Below are 12,014 nucleotides of genomic sequence, written 5' to 3' on the forward strand. Positions count from 1 at the left end.
CTCTACATCTCCACCTCTGCCCCTGGAGCGGCCGCGGCGAGATGTCCTCACTCTCGGTTCCCGGCCGCAACTAATTCTTAGCTCACACATGCCCCAGCTTATATCTCCCCGCTCATCCCGAGCCCTCACGTGCTTCCACTCAAGCTCCCGACAAGCCGTCGCCAGTTGGCCCATCAATCGACCTCTTTGACAGCAACCTCCGGTTGCAGCCCATGCACCTGCTTGACCTCGGTTGCACCCTGTTGCTCCCCTTAATTACTGGCAGCCTGCCCGCGCAAAACCCCATGCTGCAGTACACGCACCTGCCTGCCAATTCTCCGAGAGCTGTCGTGTGTCTCTTTAAGGTCCGCCAGGTTGGCGCCTGTCAGCCCATTAATCAACCCTTATCTCCCGTCTCCCTGGCAACACCTCTGGTGTCATCGTGCACAACTGGTCGACCCCGTTTGTATCCGCTCAGCCCCCCTAAAACTGGCCGCCTGTCCGTGCAAACCTAACATTTGCACACGCGCACCCGTTTGCCCTCAGTTGCCCTCGGCTAACTGTGCGCACCGCGTATTTCACTCCTCTACATCATCCCCCTCCCCCACGAATAAAAACGCAGCCGTCGCGGCTGTAAATATATACAAACGTGAGCCATGACTAACGTAACCGTAAGCAGTGACCGTGAAAGAACAAGCACAACAATAACAAGGGAAAAGTGATAGCGAGAACAAACTGTCATAATTAATTAAAAGTGACACGTCGCGAACGAGCGTGTGCGGCGGGACCGTCCCCGCGGGTAGAGACGGTTCCGCTCGGGCGTGATGAATGGTCCACTGCAGGAGTCCCTCATCGCTCCGTTCGTGACCATTTGGCTCTCCAATCCTGTAGGCGGTGCAGAACAATCCTCCGTACGTCCCGTTTCCTCAGACGTGGCGATCGGCGCCGGACACATCAGACATTGGCCGTGAGGGACGTGGAGATGAATCGACAGTACCGGGCAAGACGCATGTCTTTAACCGCGATGGATGCATGAACCAGCGCTGCTGGCCCAACCAAATACGCACGCACTGCGGCCGCCGGACCTCAATGATCTCGACTGGTCCTTGCCAAGGACGGTACAGTTTTGGGGACGTGCCTACGGGCACTTGGGGGCAATGTAACCACGCCATGTCCCCCTCTTTCCAAGGCATCCCCGGCCCTACGTCCCCGCAACCACTTGTTCCCGGCCTGCTTGCGGGCCGAGTTGCTACTATCAGCCTCGCGGGCCGATCACAGATACTCAAGCGTTTGCAACATGGGGTCCAGCAGTACCGATCCCTTCTGAGGAGGGCACAATCTCAACGGAACCTGCACCGGGATTCGGGCTCCCTCCCATACATCAATTAAAATGGCGAGAATCCGGTCGAGGCATGAGGAGCTAGTCTGTAAGCAGCGAGGATCCCCGGAATGTGAAGATCCAAGTCTAACTGGCCCATGGTCACTTGCTGGCATAGCATGGCAGTGAGGGTTCTGTGCAACCGCTCGACCATTTAATCTGTGGATGATACGGTGAGAGGCGAATTTTCCGCGTGCTCAGGGAATCACACACTTCCTGGAGCAACTTGGAGGAGAAATTCCTGCCCTGATCCGTTAGAAGTTGCTCAGGGGCCTACTTATCAAGGACATAGCCGTACAAAAAGGCGTCGGCTATAGACGCAGCTGACTGGTCAACCAGAGGCCAGGCCATAGGCCAAGGGGTCAGATATTCAACCCGAACAAGGAGGTACTTCTGTCCTCTCTGGGAGACTGGGAAGGGCCCCAACATGTCAAGGGCTACCAATTCATTAACCCGTCACACAACAATGGACTGTAACGGGATCTGCGGTCGCAGGGCAGGAGATTTCCCACGCGCGCAATCAGCACACCCTTTAATCAGGAGGAGTACATCGCTTTCCATGCCCGGCCAGTAAAAGTCTTTTTTCAGTGTTGCCAACGTCTTATGAACACTCAGATGCATCAACTTTCTCATGAACGGCTTTAGTACATTTTCCCCTAAGGACTGAAGGCACGACCAAGGAATAACGCTGGGACTCCCCTTCCCACCGCATGAGTAGGCCCTCGCAGGACACAATGGATGGGCGACCCGCGGGGCCCGGGCCCCGAGAAGCACGACGGCGCAGCGTCAAAAGTGAGACATCATCAATCTGCAGCCCAGCCCATGCATCACGGTTGGGTGTGTCCACTCCAAGATGGCGACAGCGCCGCAGCAGCTGGCTGCAGTCCCGTGTCGCTCCCACTGTTTATCTATTACCATACCTCGTATCTTATCCATGTCCTTCTTCACTATGTCCTGCTCTTCTTACTACATCTTTATTATTATTGATTTTGTTTTATTATATTCCTCATTACTTTGGAGGTGCCCGAGTTTTGGGCAGTGGCAGAACCCTGCCTCCTACCCCGCCTCCTACCCCGCCTGCTTCCGCGTGTACTGCACACGCCCCGCAGCGCTGCAACAGCTGACATGCTGGCGTAGTGTTGCACGGCCCGGCTTACCTGCCGCCCCGCACAGCTGAGGGGCTGTGTGGGTGAACGAGGCCGGCTGCTCCCACGCATGAGGCTGGAGGACGCCGGCTGCACTGTTCATGCAGTGCGTCTTATCAGTCGCCCTGGGTCCGTTTCCTGCCAGGGACATCCTCACAAGGCACCTCTTCCACCTCTATCAGTGAGTGGGAGCTTTGCATGCCTCAGCATTGCCAGCAAGTGGGAGCTCGACGTGTTCCATTCACTGCTCAACACCACCAGCGAGTGTGAACATGGCGCAGTCTGTCCACTGTTCAACACAAGAGAGTGCGTTTGCCCGCTGCCCAGCACCACCTGCGAATGGGAGCTCGGCGGGGTTCGTCCACCCTGCTGCATCACGTGGGAGCTGGAGCATAGCGCGTGGTCAGCTACTCCACTGGACCTCGTGTTCTTCTGGCCGCTCCAATTGTACGCGCCGCGTGTGTGGTCGTGTCCACCCGCGTACGTGCTCAAGTGTTTACGTAGGCGTGTACGCACCCGTCATGTGCGTGGAAGCGCATGCTGATGTCATGTATCTTGGACACCACTATCTGGACTTGCTGCTCTGGGCAGCACAGCCGCTGATCAGAGTACACCCGAATCCTGGCCCTCCCAACACCACCACCCGTACAGCATGGGCTGATATAATAGGGCTTCGACACGCACCATCTCTGCATCACCTGTACCTGGAATTCATGCTCCTGAGGACGCTCTCTGGCCTCAGGCTTATTTGTGATCAACGTCAGAGACTGCATCGGCACCGTGGTTGCAGAGGCGGTAGGGGCTGCTGTTTACAGGTCAACCTTCAAACAGCTATTTCCTCTGACCTCTCGACGCCGCGCCTCTTCGGATCTTCACACCCACCTTTACCCATCCGCCTCGGCCTACTCAACTTATGCTCCATTACCAACAAGTCAGCCCTCATTTACGAGACCATCTCGGACCACCACATCGACCTTTTGCTTATTACCGAGACCTGGTGCAGGCCAGACTCCTCGCCAGCCATCTCTTTGGAAATCGCGCCCCCGGGATACAAGTTCTTCACAAACCTCGCACAACTAACCAGCAGGCTGGTGGCTTAGCGGCCGTCTACAATGGTAACTTGAAAATTAAAGAGCTCTATCTACTGATGGCTCCTGCCACCTTTGAGGTCCAGTCCGTGTCCCTCACTACTAACACCAAGTGCTTTTCCCTCATTTCCATATATCGTCCTCCAGATGGGCAGCATCACTATCTTCTTAAACGAGCTTTCCGAATTTCTTTACCTCATTCCTAACCCATCTCACAGGCTCGTGCTCACTGGAGACGTTCACTGCCCCAAGCAATACCCCAGCCTCCATTGATGGCCACCTCGAGTCAACGTTGGCCTATCATAACCTGGTCATCACCAACTCAGGCCCCACCAGAGCTTCCTCAACAATGTTGAGAGTATGCTCGACAAGGGTTCTGGAACCTGACCAGGATCAACGCATCACTGCACTGGTAGTTTTACAAATTGGTTACTACGACCACCACCTCATACTATTTTCCCTTCAAATTCTCAAGCCAATCACCATTAAAATCACCCGCCATTCCCGTTATTTCAAGGGTATCAAGTTTTCCACTCTACAGCACCTCCTCGCAAATTCGCCTTCAATGTTATCCCCATCATCCGATCCAACTGTCTGCGCTCTTCAATTAGAAGCTGACCTGAGGGCGGTGCTGGACAAGCTGGCACCATTGAAACCACGGACCACTAATCGGCCTTCCCACAATGGTCGCTAGTTCTCAAAAGACGCCATCCTTGCTAAGCGAATCAGGAGGCGCCTTGAAAGGATCGCGTCCCGCAGTGGTCTTCTGGCTGATCGAGTTCCCTACAGAGCTGCCTGCAGGAAAACTAACGACCTTATCCTTGTCTCACGTTTCTCCTACATTGAAGAACGCATCAAAACAGCTACCGGAAAACCACACATCCTTTGGAAACCCTCCAGGATCTTCTACATCCTGGAAGCAACATGGTCCCTCACCTTAGTGATCCCCTGGCCTCACTGAAACTTGCCACCTCTTCCAAAGCTTACGTGACCAACAAGCTGATGACCATTATGAGACCTCCTTTGCCAGTAACAAGATATAGGAATAGGTTTTACCCTTTTAACTGGCACAAAAACTGACACCTTTATTCAAGGCATCATGTTTGCAATAACCACAACACAAGCAGTCAAAATGCAAACAAAAAAGACAACTCTGATAATAATATGCACTGTCCTTGAATTTGATTGGTCCACACCCGAGACGGTTTTTCTTAGAGCCTAGTCTCCATTGGTGTTGGACCAGAAGACGCCAAAAGGCGTACAACTCAAAAACAGCGCACTATCAGAGTATTGAGGGCTCGGGGTGAGCATTTACATTATGAGACCTCCTTTGCCAGTAACAAGATATAGGAATAGGTTTTACCCTTTTAACTGGCACAAAAACTGACACCTTTATTCAAGGCTGATGACCATCACAAACTCCTGCACGTCTTTCCTCACATCGCACCATCGTACCCCGCTCCGGTTTCCTGAAATTGTAAGCACTCAACCAGATACCTTTCTAACCACGTTGAAGCCGGTGTCTTCAAAAGACGTTTTCTCTGTTTCAATCACTTCATATGAAGTGGTCTCCACTCGACGTCCTCCTAGGTTCCTTGTTCAAGCAATGTGCTCCGGAACTCGCCATCATGATCAGGAACATCGCAAATGCCTCATTCTCTATGGGGTATTTTCCGTCCAACCTCAAATATGGCTTGGTTTACCCCCTGTTTAAGAAAACAAATCTCGACCCTGATGACCCATCTAGCTATCATCCCATCACTAATCTCTCGAACCTCTCAACTCCTAGAAAGACTCGCCCAGCTAAAATCCCACATCACCTCCTCCCCAAGCTACTGCTCCTTCCAGTCGGCTTACCGTCAAAACTACTCCACAGAGACAGCACTCGCCAGAGTGCTCGATGACATTTTAATGATTATTGACTCCGGCTCCATCGTTGCTCTTGTAAGTCTGGACATTTCATCCGCCTTTGACACCGTCAACCACTCGCTCCTTACTTCCCTACTGAAATCTTCGGTATATGTGGCTCAGCCCTCAAGTGGAGACTGTCGTACCTTTCTGATCGGCAATCCTCAGGATGGGCTCGTCTACATCTCCTGAAACAAAAGCATTGTGGCGTCCCGTAGAGCTCCATTCTCGGTCCCCTTCTGTTCACAGCCTACACTTCCCCGATCGGCCGCCTCATCGCAAGCGTTGGTGTCAAGCACCGCTCATATGCGGACGACACTATTCTGTTCTCTGCCATCAATTCTACCAATGCGTCTGGATTTGAGAGGCTCTCGGAATGCACCACTGCCCTGCAACAGTGGTTCTCCGCACACCACCTTGCCCTTAATCCGTCAAAGTCAGTGGCCATTATGTTAGGTACCAGGCAACGTCTCAACTCATCCACGCTCCCAACACACATACACATCTTTGGTCACAGGATCAGGTTCACCGATCACTTAAGCTACCTTGTTGTCATCCTAGATTTAACTTTATCCTTCGACCGTCAAACCAATCATATCATAGGTTCATGTAACTTTCACCTGAAGGCTCTCGGACACTTACGTCCTCTCATCTCCACTGAAACTGCCCACACATTGGAATGTTGCATAGTTGGGTCTCACCTCGACTATTGCAACTCCATCCTAGTCCGGTCATCCTCTGGCAACCTAAACAAACTTCAAAGACTACAAAACAACGTCGTCATTGGCCGTCCTTATCCCCGTCTCGACTCACTTGCCTTTCTCCGTGCCTTCCACTGGCAACCCATTGCCAGCAGGGTCACATACAAGATCGCCTGCCTCTGCCACCATGCCTTCACATCTCTGCCTGCCCTCCGTACTTGTTTTCATTATTGACGACTTGCAGCACAGCACACGGCAGATGCCTTCGCAGTGTGACTTACGATCTCCTCTTGATACCAAGATCAGGACGGTCACGTCTATGCGCCACTTCTCGGTGGCTGCCCCAACAGTCTGGAATGCAATCCCTCTGCACATTCGCAGCATCACCTCAATCGTCTCCTTCAAGAGACACTTAAAAACTCACCTCTACAACCACACTTTCGAGTGACTCTGAGGATGGCTCCGCGCCTCTAAGTTGCGGCTGTTAGGTCCGCAAATTTGCGCGCGTCATACATTGCATTATTATTAAGATTCAAAACAGAATCGCGTGGTGGCTGAGCGCCTTCATCCTGCATTGTCCCGGTTGCCACCAGCACCGCGGGCGCATCCTCATGCGATGGCTTACATCGTGACGTCCCCAAGGCACATGTGCACGCGACACGGGGCGGCAAGCGGGAGACGGCGTCAGCGTTGACGTGTCAAGTGCCTTTCCTGTGCACCACTTTGAATGAGAAACCCTGGAGGATTTCAAGCCATTGGGACAACTTCCCGGACAGCTGGTCGATGCGCAGGAAGTACTGGAGGGCCGCATGGTTTCTGCGGAAAACAAAGTCCCGTCCGTACATATATGGACGATAGAGCTGGATAAAATGGACCATGGCCAGTAACTCCCTGCGCGTGACGCAATAGCGCTGTTCAGCAGGAGACAAGACTCGACTACCATAATCAACTACCCTCTCCATGCCCTGGACAAGCTGGGAAAGGACTGCCCCGATGCCCGTATCGCTGGCTTCCGTGTCCAATATGAAGGGCCTCACAAAATCGGTATAAGCGAGTGGGGGGGGGGGGGGGGCATCGGCAAGGGCGACGCGGAGGGCAAGGAAGGAATCCTCCTCAGCCTTATCCCACCAAAATCTTTGGCCCTTGGCCATGAGGGCGTGTAGTGGTTTAGCAAGAGTGGCAAAATCTTTAACAAACCACCGGTAGTAAGAAGCGAATCCGACCAAGCTGCGTACCCCCGTTACCGATTTAGGCGTCTGCCACTTGCGCACGCACGTGGTCTTCTCTGGATCTGTGGCAACACCGGTCGTGCTAATGATATTTCTGAGGCTTGAATTTCAACTTAGCCGCATGTACTATCTCAAAGACCGAGTGCAATTGCTTTAAGTGTTCGTTAAAGGTACTGCTAAAACGATGTCTTCCAAATAAATAAGGCAAGAATTCCATTGTTGCCCTGCTAGGACCAATTCCATTATTCGCTGAAAGGTGGCTGGTGCTGAATTCATCCCATCGGAAGACAATTTAAGTGGTAGAGCCCTTGGGGCGTGTGAAAAGCGGTTTTTGGTTTTGATTCGTCATCGAGGGGCAATTGCCAAAACCCGTACAGTAAATCGAGTGTCGAAAGGAATCGTGTGCCCGACAATGCATCGAGCAAGTCGTCCATACGAGGGAGGGGATATGCATCTGCCACCGATATCTTATTTAACTTGCCCCCACGGGTTATTAGATGATAATTTTAAAGGGCATTCTGCATAGAAAATTGGTGCCCAGCAAACAGGGCACAGCCAATGTCTGTGAAACTAATATCTGGCCTTCCAAAAATATTTCCCCAATTTGCACAGATGCAAACATCTGGCCTATTATACCAAGACTCCCCCCGTTAGCCACTACACAAGCGCTCTCTATAGGGGCAAGAGGATCAGACGACGAAGACAATGTACGAAACACAGTCTCGGAAACCATAGATGCAACGGCCTCTGTGTCTATCAACAGACGAACCTGGATCCCCTGAATCAATCCCACAATTGTTGAAGAACCCGCCGCAGCGCCAACTACATGACGAGCCAGTGCATTCCACTGCTCGACACCGCGTGGCCAATACGCTAGCGACCCCGCACCTCACATACGAGTCGCGACGGGATGAGATGTTACAGGATGATTATGCACGTGACCTATGCTAGATGGATGATGGGATAAAAACGGCCGTGTGTCTGATGCATCCGGACTCGCCTGTATATTGCAGGAGAAGGAGTCGTTAAAACCAGCGGATGGATGCGGCAGGAACCCTCCGGTACCGCGGCGGCAGTCGACGGCGATGTGGCCCATGCAGCCGCACCTGTAGTAGGTACGGTAAGGACGCCTAGGCGGCTGGATCAGCCTTGGGCGCTATTCCCGTGCAGATGGGAGCCGTCCAACGCTCCTTCCTCCGTCCCCAGGGCGAAGGAGGCACACGCCTGCTCATCCACGGCTGGCTCTGCTGCACTGGCCGCCACTGCCGACCAGTCTTTGAGGTTGAGGTGCGCTTGGATGTTGCAGGCAACCTGCAGAGATGTCAGGTCGTCTTCCTCAGCCACCACGAGAGTGACCTCCAACTCCTGAGCCAAGGAGAGAAGCAGTTCCAAGGCGAGGGAATCCAAGGGAAAGCCGCGTGTCCCAAGGCAAGGAGAGAACTGCAGTATGCCAAAGGTGTCTCGTACTCACCTCATCGCTGCAGCCGGAATCTTCTACGAATATTAGACGAGGGATAAAAATAGCGGCCATCTCAGTGTAGGGGTGCACGATGGTCGCTCTATCCGACTTGGGGATGGTGAAAAAGGCGGCTAATGAGTCGTCGTCCAGGGCCGTGGGAAGAGCTTGAAGCGCCTCCTGGGATGTCCATCCCACCGAGATGTAGGCAGCCTCGAATCGACAACGAAAAGTCGTCCAATCTCCTCCTTCAGCAGTGAACTGACATGCCGGTGGCAACTGTCAGGCATTGGGAGTGACTTCCATCTTGGAAGTCGGCGGCTGCTGCTGCGGCGCGGCTCGATTGCACGAAATGGTGGACTTGTGGAGCACGGCTGCAGCCTCTGAAACGGCGGGAAGGTCCAGCGCTCCCGTCACCTCAGTCATGACCGCGGTGGGGAGCGCGTCTTGGCGTCCAGTGGTCGTCACAGCCATTATCCGCTCGAGCAGATGAGCGGCGGCCAACAGCAACCTCCCCAGGTGACCGGTGATGTCCAGCCAGCTCTGCGGAGGAGGCGGCTGGGCTGGACTCGCCATGCACTCCTGCGTCGACTGCAGCACGTCATCGGAGCAGACGCTCGCAGCTCCAGCAACTGGAGATGTTGGTGGGACGACGTCCTACTCGGCATCGTCATAGGACGACACAGAAGGTGTTTTTTTTTCACTTCATCGCCGACTTGGACATGACGGCGAAGGTTCGTTGCCACTTCTGACACCAAATGTAGTGTCTTGTAAAATCACTCAGACGGACACGTTGTAACAAAGTTACCTGCTTACACTTTATTAACCTATTCTTGCACCAGTTGTAGGGACTTCGAGAACTATCTAGACGGCCACTTAGATCTAACTTCTTCCACTCATCTCTACATTACACCTCACCTATCCTGCCACGGCAGCTCTGCTCCCCAGCGACTCCGCACACAGCTTCTTCTCTACACAGGTTTCACACACAGCGTCTCAGCACACAGCTTATTTTCCACACAGAAGCTTGCACACAGCGTCTCTACATCTCCACCTCTGCCCCTGGAGCGGCTGCGGCGAGGTGTCTTCACTCTTGGTTCCTGGCTGCAACTAATGCTTAGCTCACACACGCCCCAGCTTATATCTCCCCGCTCATCCCGAGCCCTCACGTGCTTCCACTCAAGCTCCCGACAAGCCGTCGCCAGTTGGCCCATCAATCAACCTCTTTGACAGCAACCTCCGGTTGCAGCCCATGCACCTGCTTGACCTCGGTTGCACCCTGTTGCTCCCCTTAATTACTGGCAGCCTGCCCGCGCAAAACCCCACGCTGCAGGATGCGCACCTGCCAGCCAATTCTCCGAGAGCTGTCGTGTCTCTTTAAGGCTCGCCAGGCTGGCGCCTCTCAGCCCATTAATCAACCCTTATCTCCCGTCTCCCTGGCAACACCTCCGGTGTCATCGTGCACAACCGGTCGACCCCGTTTGGATCCGCTCAGCCCCCCACCCCACAACTGGCAGCCTGTCCGTGCAAACCTAACGTTTGCATGAACGCACCCGTTTTCCCTCAGTTGCCCTGGGGCCACGTGGCAATGTTGCTGCTTCCCCTGGGGGCCACGTGGCAATGTTGCAGCTACCCCTGGGGCCCACGTGGCAATGTTGCTGCTACTCCTAGGGGCCACGTGGCAATGTTGCTGCTACCCCTGGGGGCCACATGGAAATGTCCCAGCAGTGTTACGTGTGGACGACTTATAAAGGTGCGGTGATTGGACACCATGCACGAGAGAGTCATTGGCGAGACGAAGCGCGTACGAATCGGCCAATGTGAAATAATTATGGAATGTGAGTCGGTGTGGTGACCTGCAACGGGATCCTGACCTCACTGACGGCACTCAAAGTGCAGCCTCCCAAGCGTTACCTGGCGAGTGAGGAGGGCTCAAGACGTCTCGCGTTGCAGAGCGTCCATTTGTTTTATTTCGGTATGTTTTCATCCGCTTGCAAGCTACTCCGCTAAGCTTCGGGGATACACCCCCACACAACATGGGCAATCGGGCTCAAATATCGACGTTCATTCTGAACGCATTCATTTTCTCAGAACCACGTTGGGTCGGGCGGGGGCGCCGGTTGTACCCCCCCCCCCCATGACAGGTTGAGAAGCCGCTGCTCTGAGTGGTGGGTGAGCTAGCGGACTCACGGTGGAATTCTCACCGCTGCGCCAGACGGGAGTCACGCGGCCCCTTGCCTCTCACTCAGCCGTTTGTCTGCGGCCCTCTCATTCCTGCCGCCGGTCACCCACGGGCCACGTGTTCACACATACACACAAAGATCCCCTGTATAGCCTGCTGTTATCGAGCATCTACGAAGGCTGGCACGGCACACGAGGGGGTGGGTGGGTGGCCAACACCAGGCCAGGCTGTCTTTGTCTCCCCAGTGGCGATGTTTACATGCCACACCAGGTACTCATTTGAGGCCGAGTCGACCTAGGGGAGGCCCAAGAGCGGTTCAGATAATCGTCGCTGGTGTTGGCCGTGAGCAGGAATGGAACTTGGATAACCAGGTTTGTTGTGCAGCGCACTAACCACTGCACTACTGTTCCCCGCACACACACAGAGACACACAACAACCACCATTCGCCACTAAGTGGCGGTTACGTCACCACGACGCTTGTGCCAGGCTATGTGCACGTTGAGCCCACGTGAAGTATCGAACGCCCGCTGGCAGGTCACTCTCTACCTGAGTGTCTGAGTGTCTCTCTCCATTCACTCTCCCTGTCGCACTCTCTACATGAGTGTCTGACTGTCTCTCTCTCATTCACTCTCCCTGTCTCACTCTCTACCTGAGTGTCTGAGTGTCTCTCCACTCACTCCCCCTGTCTCACTCTCTACCTGAGTGTCTCTCTCTCACTCTCCCTGTCTCACTCTCTACCTGAGTGTCTGAGTGTCTCTCCACTCACTCCCCCTGTCTCACTCTCTACCTGAGTGTCTGACTGTCTCTCTCTCACTCACTCTTCCTGTCTCACTCTCTACCTGAGTGTCTGAGTGTCTCCACTCACTCCCCCTGTCTCACTCTCTCCCACCACCCCCTCCTCCTCATCCCCCTAGCCCAGGTGACTTCATCGTCACCAGCGCTCCTCC

General features: G+C 54.0%; 1 protein-coding gene across 2 annotated transcripts in view; it reads left to right on the forward strand.

The window, feature by feature from the left end:
- The window catches only part of LOC116937582 (unconventional myosin-XVI-like), a 165,170-nt gene that overhangs the window by 32,501 nt on the left and 120,655 nt on the right, over window positions 1-12,014 (forward strand). The window lies entirely within an intron of this gene.

Source organism: Petromyzon marinus, chromosome 55, assembly GCF_048934315.1.
Source record: "Petromyzon marinus isolate PM22_M1 ecotype Great Lakes invasive population chromosome 55, UKy_Petmar_22M1.pri1.0, whole genome shotgun sequence".
Classification (NCBI taxonomy): Eukaryota; Metazoa; Chordata; class Hyperoartia; order Petromyzontiformes; family Petromyzontidae; genus Petromyzon; species Petromyzon marinus.